Consider the following 18,827-nt stretch of genomic DNA (forward strand, 5'->3'; position numbering starts at 1 on the left):
CTTCTAAAAGGAACACTGGATGGTTCCTGTTGGATTGGTACCATAAAGAGACCAACAACCAATGTGACCACACCGAATGATCAAGGCATATGTATTCAGAAACAGGTAGACTGTCATCACGATCAGAGTGAAATTGAAACATATTGTACAAATATTATGTGACCAGCTACAACAACATCTTAATCACTGTGGGATAATTGATATTGAACCCACTAAATGAGGATACACTACTTTCCCACACCAGAAACAGTGGCATATTCATGACTGTAAAAGAAAACAATCCTGACAGGAAGCTGTAGACTCCCTCTGTAGACAAGGAGTTTTGATAAAAGAGCCGTCTCAATTTAACTTGAGCATATTTGCATAGCAAAGCTTGATGGTCGATGGTGATTGGTCGTTGACTACGTCGTCCTGAATAAAACACCCACTTCAGCCCAGCAACAGTCACTTCAACAAATGCTGCAAAAATAGATTCATAAAAATTATAAATGTTGTAGAGTTCTGGCCAATGGCTTCTGCTCACACCCAATTTTTGAAAGTGACAGACACTATACAGCCTTTACAGTACCAGATTGCTCACAATATCAGTGGATCAGACTTCCACAAGGGATTTGGAATAGTCCACAGATTTTTTTCTGCAGTCATTCAGACTCTACAAGGAAGACCAGATATTTGTGTTACTTTCATGACGTATATTGCAAAGCTGACACACTGGATGAGCATTTAACATTGAGGCTGTCATTGTAAGGTTGACAAACAGAGGCTTTGGAGTTAACATTAAAAACTGTCAACTCTGACATACAGAAGCAAATTTCCTCAGCATGACAATTACCAATCAGGGGTATGGTTTAACTCCTGAACTTAGACAAAAATATTGCTCAAGTAGCATATACAAAGGCCCTAAAAGCCTTGCAATCAACCCTAGGCCTATTTAATTATGCTAGAGTTTTCATATCTGGCGATGCACAATTGTTAAAACCATTATACACCAAAAAATGAAAAGCCTTTTGTTTTTACCCAGAGGATTATGAGGCACTAGAGAAATTGATGATTGCAGTTCAATAAGCAATAGACCTCCACACAATAGACTTAACAAAATATCTTGTTCTGTGAATTTGTGTTTCTCCAAAAAACTTTATAGCCACAGTGAGGGAGAAAAAAACACAAGCCCATCTACACGTTGCCTTATATAATTGCACCCCCACAGAACAAAAATTTACTGCCTTAGAACAATGCCTTACTGTGGTATTCCATAAAATTATTACAGTAAGACCACTGCAAGGTGACAATCCAACTATGACACAAACAGAGATTGTGGCTTTGGAAAAGGTAGATGAATGACCATCAAATAAACAGGGAGCTGCAAAAACTAAATATGGGAAATGGCAACACACACAAAATGCTGGTGGAACGCAGCAGGTCAGGCAGCATCTATAGGGAGAAGCGCTGTTGACGTTTCGGGCCGAGACCCTTCGTCAGGACTAACTGAAAGGAAAGATAGTAAGAGATTTGAAAGTAGGAGGAGGAGGGGAAAATGTGAAATGGTAGGAGAAGACTGGAAGGGGTGGGGTGAAGCTATGAGCTGGAAAGGTGATTGGCAAAAGGGATACAGAGCTGGAAAAGGGAAAGGATCATGGGATGGGAGGCCTATGGAGAAAGAAAGGGGGAGGTGAACACCAGAGGGAGATGGAGAACAGGCAGAGTGATGGGCAGAAAGAGAGAAGAAAAAAAAGAGGGGGGGAAGCTAAATATATCAGGGATGGGGTAAGAAGGAGAGGAGGGGCATTAACGGAAGTTATAGAAGTCAATGTTCATGCCATCAGATTGGAGGCTACCCAGCCGGTATATAAGGTGTTGTTCCTCTAACCTGAGTGTGGCTTCATCTTGACAGTAGAGTAGGCCATGGATAGACATGTCAGATTGGGAATGGGACGTGGAATTAAAATGTGTGGCCACTGGGAGATCCTGCTTTCTCTGGCGGACAGAGCATAGGTGTTCAGCAAAACGGTTTCCCAGTCTGCGTCCACACATTTCTCCCCCTTACTTTCTCCTAGCCTTCTGTCCCATGATCCTTTCCCTTCTCTAGCTCTGTATCCCTTTTGCCAATCACCTTTATGGCTCTCAGCTTCACCCCACCCCCTCGAGTCTTCTCCTATCATTTCACATTTTCCCCTCCCCCTCCTAATTTCAACTCTCTTACTATCTTTCCTTTCAGTTAGTCCTGACGAAGGGTCTCGGCCCTAAACGTCAACAGCGCTTCTCCCTATAGATGCTGCCTGGCCTGCTGTGTTCCACCAGCATTTTGTGTGTGTTGTTTGAATTTCCAGAATCTGCAGATTTCCTCATGTTTGCCTATGGGAAATGGCAAATACTTTCTCAGATGACGCCTTAAAGTGGGGATATGTTCCTGAGAACTATGACTTACAACTCTTACCTGTCATGGGAGATGCAGAACCATCTTCTCCACAACCCATTGTGGAGCATCCTTTAGAGCACCGTTCTCAAATATGGTACTGTGATGGAGCAGCAATGAAAATCCAAGAAGATGGATCCACTCAGTTGCAAGCAGGACCAGCGATTATAAAAGAAACACTTTATCAGCAATTGAATTTAAACCACGTGAGTTCCAAGCACATCCTTTAGGGAATCGTACAGCTCAATTTGCAGAGGTTAAAGCCCAAGAATTAGGTCTAAAACAAGCAAATGCAACAGAACCAGTCTTGATACGTACTGCCCTAATCATGTTAAGAACGTGGTAGAAATAGATCTTCCCATCAGTCAGAACACACCAAGGTAAGCTACTTCCACATTTGTCCACATGAAAGAATTGTGGTGAACTATGTGCCTGTCGGGACACGCCCCCTGCTGACTGCACCTGTGGCTCCTCCCACAGGCCCCTGTATAAAGGAGATCTGAGGCCTAACGCTCATGATGGACACTCACTCCTGGTTCCTTCTTCCAGTCAATAAAAGCCGATATCTCGCCTTACGTCTCAGTGTGAGTTATTGATGGTGCATCAAGAATATTTATGAATTATTATCACCTTGACCATTAGTACAGGTATTACACATCCCAGGACACTTTGCAGCCCTCTTGGTAATAAACTAACTGATAAGCAAACAAAATAAGTTGTCATGATGGACCTTACTACAAGAAGGGAGGCCAGGGTTTGATAGTAACTAAGTAACAAATTAGAAATAACCAGGATGATGTTTTAAGAATTCTCCTGGATACTACTAAACCCAATCCCAAAAGATTTTGGACATGGTGCAAAAGTGAAGCTAATGGTGAAGGTAAGGTTTGGGTGTGCCCCCTTAGGAAAATGAGAAACAAATACGTCTTGCCCACAAACAGGAAGCACCGATTCAACAAGCACACGAAAGATTCAGACACGATCATGGTGGCAGACCAGCCACTCATACAAAATTTGGTACGTTGAGTGACTGTAAGAAATTCACTGTGAATTATAAAGAATTATAATTTAAAATGAAGGAGCTGTCACACTGGCCTATGATGAAGGAGCAAATGCACCAATGCAGGTGTGGCTATTTGGCCTATCGGTCTATTTCCTCCATCCCAAGGCAACCCATCTTGTCAGAAAGCTAACAGGTATATTCCTGTGATAATTGATCTTTTTTACAGGATATACGTGGTTAGTTTACACATTGTCTTGTATTTCCACCGCAACTATCACAGCACTACAAAACTTCATACACCCCCATCTGCATACATGCCAACCAAGGGTCTCCCTTCATTGGTAAAGGCTTTCTGGCAAACAGTACAGCACTCCATTCCACACACATTCAAATGGCACGATGGAGTGAAGGAATCAGGAGATTAAGCGAGGCTCGGGAAAACTGCTCTACCCTAGAGGCCAAAAGTGTTTTGTATGTATCTCTGAAGTTCAACTGTCAGTAAGCAAAATGCCATTTGTGAAGACAGGAATACACATGAATATTACACCTTTTCTCTTAATGTATGATGCCCACCTAAATTCACCCCTAATTGTTAACACTGGCCAACAATCGCCTGCACTCAATACAATTCTCAAGGAATTGAGAGAGTGTATGGGAATTCAAGAGAAATCAAATGTATCTGACAAGAAAATTTGGATACCACAAAAAGGGGTCTGGGCTCTAGAAAATAAATTCCATAAAAACAGTTCCAACCCTAGATTATCTCCTAAATGGAAGCCTTGTCCATTCAAGTTAACAATAGGACTGTGGTAATTGAGACCATGGAGTGGGGAGGTTGGGGGGGGGGGGGGTAAGTAGAAGACTAAGTAAAACTGGATCTATAGATAACACCAAGCCTGCCCCAGCAGGATTTATCCACCAGAATTAGTTGGGACACTTACATTAGAACAATACATGGGTCCACTGTGGAAGCCCCGCACCCTGACAGGAAGGGAGGTGAAATGTATTGAAAAGATGCGTTGTTGTTGCCTGTTTATGGAAAAATAATAGTGATAACAATCCTTTGAGGTTTTAGAAATGTGTACAGCTGAAATTTAGGAAATGAATACTGTAATGGGAAACCCTACATTGGGAAGCACTCAATGAGTTATTTGAGCATTGGATTGAGGAGAGAACTTCTCGTACAGGTAACCTACTGGAATGGTTGATGGAGTAATAGCCTGCTCCCAAGAGGAGTTTGATCTCAAAACAGATTTCTGTAAGGAGAAACTGGGGTAGAAATCTTCATTTAGCAAATATGATGCATATTCACCATCCTTGGCTAGGGGGCTTTTTTTTTTGCCAAGCTCAGCTTTCGAAGTGTGGCGTGTGGCCAAGTGGTTAATGCGTTGTACTAGCGAACTGAAGGTTGCGAGTTCGAGCCCCAGCCAAAGCAATGTGTTACGTCCTTGAGCAAGGCACTTAGCCACACATTGCTCCAGTCAAAATGCTGGGGGTTAACCTCGCGATAGACTGGTGTCCTATCCAGAGGGGGAGGGGGGGATGTCTCGTACTGTTGGTCTCCACACCACAGAACCAGCATAAGTACCGGCCTGATGAGCCTATATGGCTCAGGACAGACTTAAACCTTACAGCTTTCTAACAGCAGTTAAAACTTCTGGAGATCAAAGGGTTGTTTTGAGTAAGATAAACTTCCAACCAATGTTCTTTGTTTAGCTTCCTGAGTTCTAGTCTTCAGTTTTTTTAAATTTAAATGGCAAGCAATAATCAGTCTGAAATTAAAAGAAGAGCTTTGCAAATAAGCACTGTCTATTGAACACAACACTGGGGTTGTTATCTTAAGATTTGCAGTGTAAAACAATGGGATTATTAAATTGGGCTTGTTTCAAAGCAGATAACACTGGCTAGGTTATTTAGATCAAGGAAGCCTGCAGACCAAATTGATAATATTACTTAGCACATCAAATAGCTGATTTGTCAATAGTTGGAAGGTTTGTGCGCTCAGAGCGTCAGCTTCATAGGAGTAATTGTAGGAAAACGGGAACTCTGTCTCTAGAAGTTTTTAGATTGTTCATATAAGAATGTATATGAAAAAATATTATATATGTGTTAAGTCACCCAAGTGGCAAAAAAATTATAAATGTAGAGTGTAGATTCTTAGGTGTGATTCAAGAACATCAAGATGAAAGGCAGAAAGACAGGGTGAACTACAATCAATTCCTTTCCCTTTGATTTCTGCAACAGATAATTCATTCGTATGCCTTTTTAGCTTAGAGGAATTGTAACTGTATTTTGGAAATCGTTTGTGTTGTAAAAATTGTTAATGATTTGGAAATCTTTTGAAGATAGAAAACCTCTGTGAGTTTTAAATGTGCTTTAACAATTTTGTCTGGATTTAAACATGTTTCACTAAAAATAAATGAATGTTTAAACTACTTTGTCAGCTGGAAGTATCTCCCCCTTGGTAAGAAGGGGGGACCCACTACTCACATAGTGGATATTGGCAGCTAATCGTGCCATGGTGGTTAAACAGGGAAGTGAACTAGTCTTTCATGAGTAGGTAGCTACAGTAGAAACTCCCTTTAATGAGGATTATGGTAACTATCTATTGGTTACTATTATGGTAACTAAAAGGGTCTTTGTTTGAGTTCAGAACTTCACGGTCAGCAAACCCAATAAAATAACCGGCTATATCCATTACCTTTTGTAGACTTTTCCATTCAAGAGCATTGGTGTTTCCGTACCAGGCCATGATACAACCAACACACCCAACATGCTGGAGGAACTCAGCAGGCCAGGCAGCATCTATGGAAAAGAGTAAACTGTTAATGTCTTGGGCCGAGACCTCAGAATTGGAGAAAAATGATGAGAAGTCAGAGTGAGAAGTTGGGGGAAGGGGAGGAAGAAAGACAAAATAGTAGTTGACAGGTGAAACCAGGAGGGGGGAGTGATGATGTAAAGAGCTGGGAAATCGATTGGTGTGAAGTAAGGAGCTGGGAAGTCAATTGGTACTACCAGTCAGTACACTCTCCTCCATGCATCTATAGAAGTTTGTCAAAGTGTTAGATGACATGCCTGGTCTTTGCAAACTTCTAAAAGAGTTAAGGTGCTGCCATGCCTTCTTTGTAATCGCACTTGCATGCTGCTCCCAGGACAGATCTTTGAAATAGTGATATGGTCAACTTTTAACTAACATTTGGATTGATTTTGCAAACCACAGAAGTACATTCAAAGGTATTTTGGGATGAGCAATAAATGTTGGCCTGACCAGGGTATTCACAAGAAAGTCAATGATATTATTATTGCAAATTTCAAATCAATTTATCTGACATTTCATTGCATAACTTGGGGAATACTACACTCTGCAAGGTAGATTGTTTGAAAGAGAAATTAAACCTATCCCTATGTTCCCCCTCAGGTGAAAGTAAAAGATCCCATGATACTAATCAGACAAGAGCAATAGAGTTCTTCTGCTATTTTGACCAAAATTTAACCCATAACCAATATCACTAAAACAGATTTGATGGTCATGATCTATGTGTTGACATTTGTTAGGCACAAATTGGCGGTTGCATTTCCCTCCACTATCACAGTTTTTACACATCATGAATGAAAGGAGATCATTAGCTGTTAAACAATTTAAGACATTCCTGGGCAATTAAAGATGTTATATGAACGGAAATTTATCCTTCCATTCAAGAACTAGTGTACTGTATTAATCGCAAGAATAATGAAGTTTGTAGTGATTTGGTCTGAAACAAAGTGAATTTTATCCAATGGGGATAGAATGTTGAAAACCTCAACATTCATGGCATCATTTGAATATTTTAATGCCATTTACTATGAAATAAGAGTGCAAAAATTTCTAGCAGTGTCCTATTACTTGGGATTGCCACAGGCATATGCAATAAATTAGAGCTTGCAGTCTCTTCTTAATAGAAACTCCCACACCTTAATTTGATCAGGGGACTACAGGAAGGTTAAAAATCTTGGCAGCCAGCCTCTCTCCTAAATTAGAACTGCCAAAGCTATCAAATACATGAAGCATTGTGGAGAAATTCAACATTTAAAAAGTTCTTTGGTTGTTTTTAAAGCCCAAAAATTGACAAAGACCAACAAAGTTTAGAAATATAGATAGAATATTGTTTAAATATATTACTTTTAAATACATCTTTAAATACATTAAATATAATATAATTGAATTTAAAAAGCTAAACTATCATGAATTAAAACCAAAAATGTTAATGGAAATATTTTACCAAGGTTGATATAAAAGTAACACACACAAAATTCTGGAGAAACTTAGCAAGTCCATCACTCAGTATGTGTTACTCAATATTTCCAGCATTTGCAGAATCACTTGTGTTCCTAATATACCGTTTGTAAAAGTCTTTTTAGTGTTTGTTTAAGGAAACACTATTCTGGTGCTCACGAAGCTGTTTCTTTCATGTCAGTTCAAAGAGAAAAGATTAGACACTCCTTTTGTGACGTGATTCTTCAGCAGCTTAAGTGTAGGCAATTCTGCCAAGTTCCTTCTCCTGGGAAGAACTTCACTCAGTGTCCAGCATGGGATTCAACTCAGCTGCGTGCATGGAAATGCTAAAGTTATGCAAATATTCCATCTAAAATCAATACCATTTGAAGGAAAATTACTGTGTTAATAAAGCTGGGTGAAATATATATTGATTATAATAGTGAACCAATAAACACATGGCAATTAACAAAATTAAAACGGATGATTTTGAAGAAAAATTCTAATTTTATTGAAAGCTGGTTTAAATGTAGATTGAATTCAAATAAGTGATGACTGCAGAAAATCATGAAATAACTGATCATGATACATGTTATTCTGGATTTTAGGAGGCGTTTCTGTATCAGTGAATTATTCTGTTCTGATCATAGAAATATGCTCCATTGAATGGATCAACCTTGTTCTTATAGCTGGCATGTATTATAAAATATGACTTGTTCTAAAGACAGATTTATAACCAAGCTACACAGCTGACTGCATATATTGTGTTTCAGAGTATCTCAAGGGAATCAACTCAAGGCCTCTTTCCATTTCTGCCTCAACCATGGGTGAAATAGATGTTTTCTTCAAGGAAGAAAGCAAGACCCAAATTGTAGGAGCTCTCTACCAGAAAATGACTTTTCAATTGTGAGTGGCAAGCATGTTGACACTGGGAATGATGAACAGCTTTGTTCATGACTTTATTGTGACTATTTAACTGAATATATAACCGGAAACCCTCTTTCCCTATTCTTCTGAAACACAATTTTGTTATATTTACAGCTTACTAATAGAGGGAAATACCGTAACAGCCCACTGATCTTCTGCATTCTCAGAAAATGTGCATTGCCCTCATTAGCCCTTTACAAGAAATGGCCAATGTGCTCTGATATTCTTGCACAGAGGTTAGGGTGCATGACTGGGAAATAAAATTTATGTTGTGTATCTCTGATGTTGTTGTAGAGTATCTATACTCAGTGATTTATTAAACTGTAGCTAAATCAATTCAAGAATGCATAGAGTTACACACTTGAAGCACAAGGAGCTCGAACAAAAGTGTGGAGTTTATTCAAGTGTTTTGTTCACAGAACATTCTTTAACTATTCTTTCATCTCAGAGATCAGTTAGTTACATTATACCACTTTTAAAGTGGTGATGTCTATTATTCACAATTACATGGCTGTTCGTTGCCTTCATTTAAGACCATAAGACAGAGGAGCAGAATTAGGCTATTCCTTGTAAACTTTCATGCCCTGACTAATCAAGAATCTAAGAGCCTCTGCCTTAAATACACTCAATGACCTGGCCTCCACGGTTGCCTGTAACAATTCACCACCCTCTCTGGCCAAAGACATTCCTCCTCATCTCCATTCTAAATGGATGTCCCTCTATTCTGAGGCTGTGCTCTCTGGTCCTAGACTCTCCCCCACCATAGGAAACATCTTCTCCACATTCACTCTATCGAGGCCTTTCAACATTCAATGAGATACCCCTCTCATTCTTCTAAATTCCAGCAAGTACAGGCCCAGAGCCATCAGTTGCTCCTCACATGATAAGCCTTTCATTCCTGGAGTCATTCTCATGAACCTGCTCTGAACCCTCTTCAATGTCAGCACATCCTTTTTCTTAAATAAGGGACCCAAAACTGCCCACAATATTCCAAGTGAGGCTTTACTCACCAGTGCCTTATAAACTCTCAGCAGTACATCCTTACTTTTATATTCTTAGTCCATCTTGAAATGGATGCTAACATTGCATTTGCCTTCCTTACCACTGACTCAACCTGCAAATTAACCTTTAGGGAATCCTGATGACTCTGAAGACCCTTTGCACCTCAGATTTTTTGAATTTCTCTCCATTTAGGAAATAGTGTTATGCTTTTATTCCTTCTACTAACACTTCACAACACTGTATTCCATCTGCCATTTCTGAGCTGCTTTCTGAGCTCTACCAGCCCCTCCACATTGTCTGCAAATTTGGCCACAAAGCCATTAGTTCCAATTCATTGATACAATGTAAAAACAAGCGATCGCAATACTGACCCCTGTGGAACACCACTAGTTACCAGCAGCAAACCATAAAAGGCTCCTTTTATTCCTGCTATTTGCCCCCTGCCAATCACCTAATGCTCTATCCATGCTAGTATCCTTCCTGTAATGCTCTGCATGATACATCTGTAGAAAGTTGTTAGTGTTCTTGGTGACATACCAAACCTCCTCAAACTCCTAATGAAATATAGTTGCTGTCATGCCTTCATTGTAGCTGCATCAGTATGTTGGGTCCACGGTAGATCCTCAGAGGTATTGACATCCAGGAAATTGATGTCAATATCACCTCTGATCCCTCTATTGTTGTGGTCTGGTCCGGGGTCCGTGGGCTCCGGACTCCGGGTCCTCCGCCTGTCCCTTGTCCCTTGGAGCTCCACAGCTCCCTTTCTCCCTGGCTCCCTTTCTCTTCACCATCTACACCTCGGACTTCAACTACTGCACAGAGTCTTGCCATCTTCAGAAGTTTTCTGATAACTTGACCATAATTGGATGCATCAGCAAGGGAGATGAGGCTGAGTACAGGGCTATGGTGGGAAACTTTGTCACATGGTGTGAGCAGAATCATCTGCAGTTTAATGTGAAAAAGACTAAGGAGCTGGTGGTGGACCTGAGGAGGGCCAAGGCACCGGTGACTCCTGTTTCCATCCAAGAGGTCAGTGTGGACATGGTGGAGGATTACAAATACCTGGGGATACGAATTGATAATAAACTGAACTGGTCAAAGAACACTGAAGCTGTCTACAAGAAGGGTCAGAGCTGTCTCTACTTCCTGAGGAGACTGAGGTCCTTTAACATCTGCCGGACAATGCTGAGGATGTTCTACGAGTCTGTGGTGGCCGGTGCTATCATGTGTGCTGTTGTGTGCTGGGGCAGCAGGCTGAGGGTAGCAGACACCAACAGAATCAACAAACTCATTCATAAGGCCAGTGATGTTGTAGGGGTGGAACTGGACTCTCTGATGGTGGTGTCTGAAAAGAGGATGCTGTCCAAGTTGCATGCCATCTTGAACAATGACTCCCATCCACTCCATAATGTACTGGTTAGGCTGAAAGTACATTCAGCCAGAGACTCATTCCACTGAGATGCAACACTGAGCGTCATAGGAAGTCATTCCTACCTGTGGCCATCAAACTTTACAACTCCTCCCTCGGAGTGTCAGACACCCTGAGCCAATAGGCTGGTCCTGGACTTATTTCCACTTGGCATGATTAACATTATTATTATTTAATTATTTATGGTTTTATTTTGCTATATTTCTATACTATTCTAGGTTGGTGTGACTGTAACGAAACCCAGTTTCCCTCAGGATCAATAAAGTATGTCTGTCTGTCTTTCGGTTGGACTAAAACATAAACCTGATGCTCATCTTGTTGGCTGGGAATATAAGTGGCCCTGGGATTGAGTGTGGTTGGGGGGGGGGGGGGGTTGTCTTGTCAAGCTTCCCTGGCAAGATTCTCATGGAGCAAATGGCTGATGGAAAGCTGGTATGGCCACTTGCCATCTTTAGGCTGTGTTGGAGAACCATTGCTTCTTGGAGCCTTGCAGGTAGTAGTCGGGGCTGGCATTGTGGTATGGATTCAGCCATTTCCTGGGCCAGCTGGGTGGCCATCAGCCACTCCGAGCTAGGTAGGGATCCAGTTGTTTCTGTAGCCAGCCAAGGCTGCAGGCTGTAATGGCTACTCAGAGCAGCCCTGATGCAGAGGTGGAAATATCTGTTGTTCTTCTGTGTTTGTCTCTTCCTGTCCTCACCCCGTGGGGTAAGTCGGACCGTCCCGCCATTGCCCTGTGGGATAATCTGTCTTGTCCTTGCCTCCTTGGGGTAAGTCAGGCTGCTCTACTGTTGCCCTGTGGGGGAATCTGTCTTGTCTTGTCTTTGCCTCCGTAGGTGACGGAAAGTTGAGGGCTTTACCAGGGCTGACTGCCCGCCCCTTCTGAGGATACGTCAGTGCCTGCCTGTCCCTCGAGAGGGAGCGTGCGGTCACAACAGGTACAGTGGGGGATTTCTGAGAGCAGTGGTCCCTCCAGGGAATTGACTGTTTTATAGACAGTAGTAATCATTTTAATTGGAATTTATTCACTGTAATATTTGAACTTTGTGTATTTTTTACATAAATTAACTTATAGTTTTGTCAAAAAAGACTGCCTTTTCTGTGTTTGTTGTTGCACTAATGCAGTGATATGTCTCAGAAGATTGTAATTCTTTGTCATTAACATTATCAGAATTGTCCGGAGGCTCAGGCCTCGAATCTTCCTCTTCCATCTCACACCTCCTCTTCAAAAATCACCACTGGACCATCTTCATAATGAAAATGTCCCTCCAATTTTCTCCCACATTGGTAGTTAGTCTGCTCCTGTAAATCAGCCACGGTGCGTCAGGGGAAGATGGGGGTAGGGGGTGAGGTAATTTGGGAGGAAGCGGCTGATATCACAGCGCTTGGGCAAGTCCATTCAATGCTTGGAAAATGCTCTTCAAGTTCCTCACCAGCCTACCGTCCTCCCCTCTGTGCAATCCAGCACCCACCATCAGCCTACTGTCCTTGCCTCTGTGCAAAACAGCGTTCACCAACTATCAGCCTTCCATCCTCCCTTCTGTGCAATACAACATTCATCAATTATAAATGGCCTCCCCTCTGTGCAATATAGCGCTCACCAATTACCCACGGCTTCCCCTATCTCACGTGAAAAAAAACTGAGAGTAAACATGGTCCTTGTGTGCACTGCTTTACCGGGTTGTGAGACCTCTAGCAAGGTTGCTAACATGGTTGCACAGTCTGCCCACCACTGTGTGTGCCAGCATCGCATGTTGTGCAAAGTTCAAAAACAATGTTTATTTTCTTGATTACGATTTCTCATAGAATCCTGGTTGAGAATCCCTGGTCTCCAGAGAGTAGAGCAATGGGCTAAGCACCCATCCCTGAGTTGCGCCAGAGCTGATTGTCAGAAAATCAAACTAACTGGTTAAGTTCCAAGTGACTGCTCCTGCAAATTTTGTCCAATACCAGATACAAAGATTACTTCATTTTATACCAGATACTTACTAAAATGATTTAAGTGAAATATGACATTGATTAAATGTTAAATGATCATTGACAGCTCCTGAGCACCAAATGATTGCTGAAGTACTATGTTCAATCAAGCTAACCAATCCGAAACTTCTTTAAGTGTAGCAATAAACCATCTTTTACTTTTCATTCAGTTTTAAAACTTTATAAGGAGTTATTAATGAGGTGGAGCTATAGATTTCTGGATAGGAAACTAGATTTGTCTGTTTGTCATATGGGCTATTGTGTAGTGTAAAGTGACGGACAGTGTACTCCCTCTCGCAGAAGCATCAAATTACATTTTGCATAATCTTCGTGCCTTGGGCACCATTACCAAAGCTACATCTATTGCCTAGTCATAATGTATTTGCCGTATTGCCCTTGAGAAAATGACAATGTGTATTAGGATTTTGGTTCAGTGGTGATGATATATCTGTTTTAGGCTGGCATCAGACAATTACCTTTATCTATGCTCGACTAACACACACAAAACACTGACGTGTTAGGATGTGATTATGTGGCAAGTGGTAAGATCATCCCTCTTGTGCCTTCTTGATCTCATCACTCGATATTCATATCACACAACCCTGCCTCTTTGCTCTGGCTCATGCCTTCATTAACCAGGTCCAATATTTGTGTTTATTTTATCTTTCTCCTCTTTAAACAAGCCAGCCTGTTTCTGAGAGTGAGTTTGTAACACTGAGAGTCACAGGAAGTCATTCTTACCTGTGGCCATCAAACTTTACAACTCCTCCCTAGGAGTGTCAGACACCCTGAGCCAATAGGCTGGTCCTGGACTTATTTCCACTGGGCATGATTAACTTATTATTATTTAATTATTTATGGTTTTATATTGCTTTATTTCTTCACTATTCTTGGTTGGTGTGGCTGTAACAAAACCCAATTTCCCTCGGGATCAATAAAGTATGTCTGTCTGTCTGTCTGTCTGTCTGTGTAGCCAGAGTTAATTGGGGTGTGACCAGGGTTAGTCAGGTTGCGATCTGGGTTAGATGGGGTTTTTAGGCCCTTGGACATTAGGTTTAGGTTTGGGGGTGTACATGTAGGGCTGAAGGAGATAGGTTTGTAGAGTTTAGTGTCTGGAGGTACGTGGGACTGTACTACCTAGGAAGATAGCAGTCCTGATGATATGCTTCGAATCTAAACCCAACACTCCAGCATCAGGACTGCTATCTTCCTTGATACTACGTCACAGGGCTGTGTAGACCTGCATTGTTAGTTGTACCAATGCCAAAAGGTCCAAATTTTAAAAAAAAACAATGATTGCTGTAAACATTGAACAGGTCAGCCAACATATCTGGAGAGAAACAGAATTAATAGCCTAGATGTTGACAGGGTATTGTACATAATGATAAGTTTTGATTAAAACATTAAAATGAAGAGGAATTTTAGACTAGCTGGTTCTGAAACTCTAAGGTAGTTGAAGCAACAGATTTAGCTCCCTGCTAGATGGGGAATTTTCAGAAGAAAACCACAGCCCAGAGTCATGTAGGAAAAGATTGGTAATGGTGGACAAGATTGAGTCCTCATGTGGTCCTGGAAAATATGTTTCTCTTTCCATGGAACTATCTTTCTTTCACTTTAACTGTTTGGTTTCATGAGACCATAAGACATAGGAGCAGAATAAGGCCATTTGGCCCTTCAAGTCTGCTCTGCTATTTAATGATAGTTGAATTATTATCCCTCTCAACTCCAATCTCCCACTTTCTCCCCATAACCTTTGATGCTCTTGCTAATAAAAAAAAATCAATTAACATCTGCATTAAATATGCCCAATGACTTGGTCTCCACAGCCAACTGTGGCAATGGATTCACAGATTCCCCACACACTGCCTAAACAAATTTATCCTCATCTCTGTTTTAAATGGATATCATTCTATTCTGAGACTGTGCCATCTTGTCTTAGACATCCTCTCCGTGTCCACTCTATTAATGGCTCTCAGTATTCGATAGGTTTCAATAATAATCCCCCCTCATTCTTCTAAACTTTAGTGAGTTCAAGCTCAGAGCCATCAGATGCTACTCATATGTTAACCTTTTTGTTCCTAGGATCATTCTCGTGAACCTCTTGGGACCCTCTCCAATACCAGCACATCCTTTCTTAGATAAGGGTTCAAAATTGCACACAATACTCCAAGTACAGTTTGATCAATACCTTATGAAGCCTCAGTATTACATCCTTGCTTTTATATTATAGTCCTCTCAAAATTAATGTTAACATTGCATTTGACTTCCTTTCCACTAACTCATCCAGCAAGTTAAGCTCCAGGAAATTCTGCATGAGGACTCCCAGGTCTCTTTGCACCTCTGATTTCTGAATTTTCTCCCCATTTAGAACATAGTCTATGTCTTTATTCCTTCTACCAAAGTGCATGACCATACATTTTGCTACACTGGTTTTTAAAAGCTTCTCAATCCTCTAATTTTTACTATATTGTATACCATCTCTTTTGCTTTTAAGCTATCTTTAACTTCCCTTGTCAGCCATGGTTGTCTCATCACCCCTTTAGAATATTCCTCCTTCTTTGGGATGCAACTATCCTACATTTTCTGAATTGCCCCCAGAAGCTCCTGCCATTGCTGTTCTGCCATCATCCATGCTAGTATCTCCTTCCAATCAATTTTAGCCAGCTCAGTTCTCATGCATCTGTAGTTCCCTTTACTCCAGTGTTTCCTAAGGTCTACGAAAATTGGCCATTCAGGAATGCAGAAGAAATCCAAGGCAAATTTGCTTCACACATTTTTTTACAACTAAGGCTTTAATTGAGCTTTAGAAGATGAGCTGTGGCAAAATCGAGGATTATTGAATAAACATTAAGTCATCAAACCCAATCAAACACATTGTTTATGTATTAAGTTAGTCCAATAACACAAGTTAGTGAGCATTCATCAAGTGAGAAAATGTACTAGATTGTAAGAAAGAGCAAAGCCAGTGAAATTAGAAAAGGGAGTAAGAACAAAACAATTTTTGCATTAGTGTGTAGAGAAGGAGAAATCTGATGACAATGAGGTACTGAATATGTCTGCAGTATCACCATAAGAGGTACCACTAACAGTGGACCTTTATCAGGTGTATCACGAGGAGGAGTCTCACTCTGAGAAATCTCATTTACAGCAATATCACTATCAAGTGCAGCGTTACCCGCAGCATCACTGTTATCAGTAAAACTACCAACTGTGTCATTATGAGCAGTGTCATCAATATAAGGACACAAGGCTGCACAAGCATAATTTATACTGAATGGAAATTACACTTGAGATTCCTTATTCTTTTGCATTTGCTCCTTTGACTTCGGGAACGTTGCACAGAAAAAAGGACCAAATGAGCTCAAACACTTGAAAAATAATCAGGCCAATTACAACAGAATTCTGTCTCCAATTATGACAGTCTTGTTAATCAGTTCTTTCTTGCAATAAGTCATTTTTTGTGGATTTTAGGAAATAATTGAATCTGTCTACACAGAGTTGGCACAGAGTTTTTAAATAAATGCAGTTGCAACATGAAATTTTAATTACTATAATACAAATAAATCACTGAATATTGTTCAATAGATTCTCCATTTTTTAATCTTTTTCTATATCTCTTTATACAATATTGACGTAATAATTAAAAATGCAATAGTAATCCAGATGCTTGTTCTGATAATCCAAACAATATGTGTTGAAATCCTAATTGCAGTTTAAGAATTTAAATTATTTGAAAAAAATAATGAAGTAACATATAATGAACATGAAAATACAGCGTTGAATTTTGTAACATTCTGAATGGCGCACGCATGCACACGCACACACACAACCCCTCCTCCTCCTCCAGGCCTAACAAGCTTGTGTCACCCAAGTGCACTCATGTGACTAATTATCTTGCTAAGCCATATGTCTTTGGAATGTGGGAGAGAGCTGGGGTACCCAGAGGAAGAATCCATGCTATCATGGGCTGACTGCACAAATTCCACAGAGTGCAGTGGATGCTTGTGTTGTGATAGCGTTAGGTTAACTGCTATGCAAGTCTCTGTGGAGAACACCATTGGTCGAGATACTGATCGCAAGGATGTTGCTGGTACTGATACCACTATTAGCAGTATTTTTATAGTGCGAACACTGCCTCATTCTGTTCTGTTTGGCAACTCCAGAAACAAATAACAAGAAGTTGGCATGTTTCCTCTGCTTAGATTTTTGGTTTCTAGTGACATGGTGATATAATGACGTAAGCCATTAACATACTTCTTACATATAACCCACAATGAGTTGGTGTTGTAGGATTTGACTCTGGGACTGTAGGAAGTGGTTCTGACACCTCTGGGCACCTTTCTTCTCTAATAATTGCTGTCCTCAATTATTTGATGAGTCATCTCCAGATGACATCTGGATCACAATCTTCACTGTGTTGGAGAGTGGTCCAACTCTGTCCTTAGTCTTTCCAAGTACCATCTTTTGATCATCCCTGTAGTCCCTTGCCAGGACTGCTCACTCAGAAGTGAAACTTCAGTCTCACTTGCTCGTCTTGCAAACTCTTTCTGAGGTCCGGTTGGAGGAGATCCAATCATGAACTCAAGGAACAACCCAAGAACAGTACAGCTGGTGAGTTGTTGGTTGTAGAGTGTGCTGAAGTACGATATACAAAGAAGAAATTAGTGAACCTCTGATTCAGTGTCACTAATAGTGAATTCTGCTGACATTGCTTGCTTTGCATTCTGGGCTAACCCTTACACTCAGCCATTTGTAGCTGGTGTGAAGATGTAAAATGTCTTATTAGATTCATTTTCAGGAATGACTGAAACTATTCCACAACAAACTGTGATCCATTGTCACTAAGTGTTCTGGAACACCATGCATTGAGAAGAGGCTTCTCAACACATCAGCAGTGTGTGCAGTTGTACTGGAGGCCATCAGAAACACTTCTGCCCACTTTGTAGCTGCATCCGCTGCTACTAAGAAATTTGTGGCCTTGAATGGTCTGGCAAAATCCACATGAACATTTTGTCAGGCAATGCAGGCAATTCTTAGGGATGGAAAGGTGCTGCTCTTGGCATTTTCTAGATGTGTTGGCATCCCGAACAGTACATGGCAAGCTGATCGATCTGCTGGTCAGTCCCAGGCCACCAAACAAAGCCTCGAGCCACTCTTTTCATTTTGACCACACCCAGATGACCGGCATGCAGCTCCTCCAACACTTTAGCTTTCAACTTGGATGGTATAACGACTCTCATAATGTTCCCACATAAGGCAACCCCTTTCAAGGGAAAGTTCATCACAGCACTGGTAAACATGGAGGAACTGGGCTATTTTAGATTGCCATGTGGATCTGAGACTGTGTGGGGATCACCTCTGCCATAATAGGGAGACTTTCGATCTACGTAAGGAGAATATGGCAAGAGGAGTGACCTCTTGGGTAAATTTTTCAAGTATTTCCTTTACCACAGGTAAACGAGACAATGCTTCAACAATTCTGTAATTAGCCATCCTCTTGAATTCAATGTAGTAATTGTGTCCTGCAAGAAACAGAGCCCCCCTCTGCATTTATGCTGCTGCTGTTAGTGGAACATAATTCTGTGGGTTGAAAATGGACACCAGTGGCTGATGGTCAGTAATAAGTGTAAACTCTCTCCCATACAAGTACTAGTTGAAATGTTTTACACCCCAAACCAGACTCGTCCTCTCCATCAAACTGTGCATACTTTTTCTCTGCAGCAGTAAGGGAATATGATGCAAACACAATGGGACATTCACTTCCATCGCTCATAACATGTGTCATGACTGCACCAATACCATGAGGTGAGGCGTCACAGGCAAGCTT

The sequence above is a fragment of the Hypanus sabinus genome, chromosome 3 (assembly GCF_030144855.1).
Source record: "Hypanus sabinus isolate sHypSab1 chromosome 3, sHypSab1.hap1, whole genome shotgun sequence".
Lineage (NCBI taxonomy): Eukaryota > Metazoa > Chordata > Chondrichthyes > Myliobatiformes > Dasyatidae > Hypanus > Hypanus sabinus.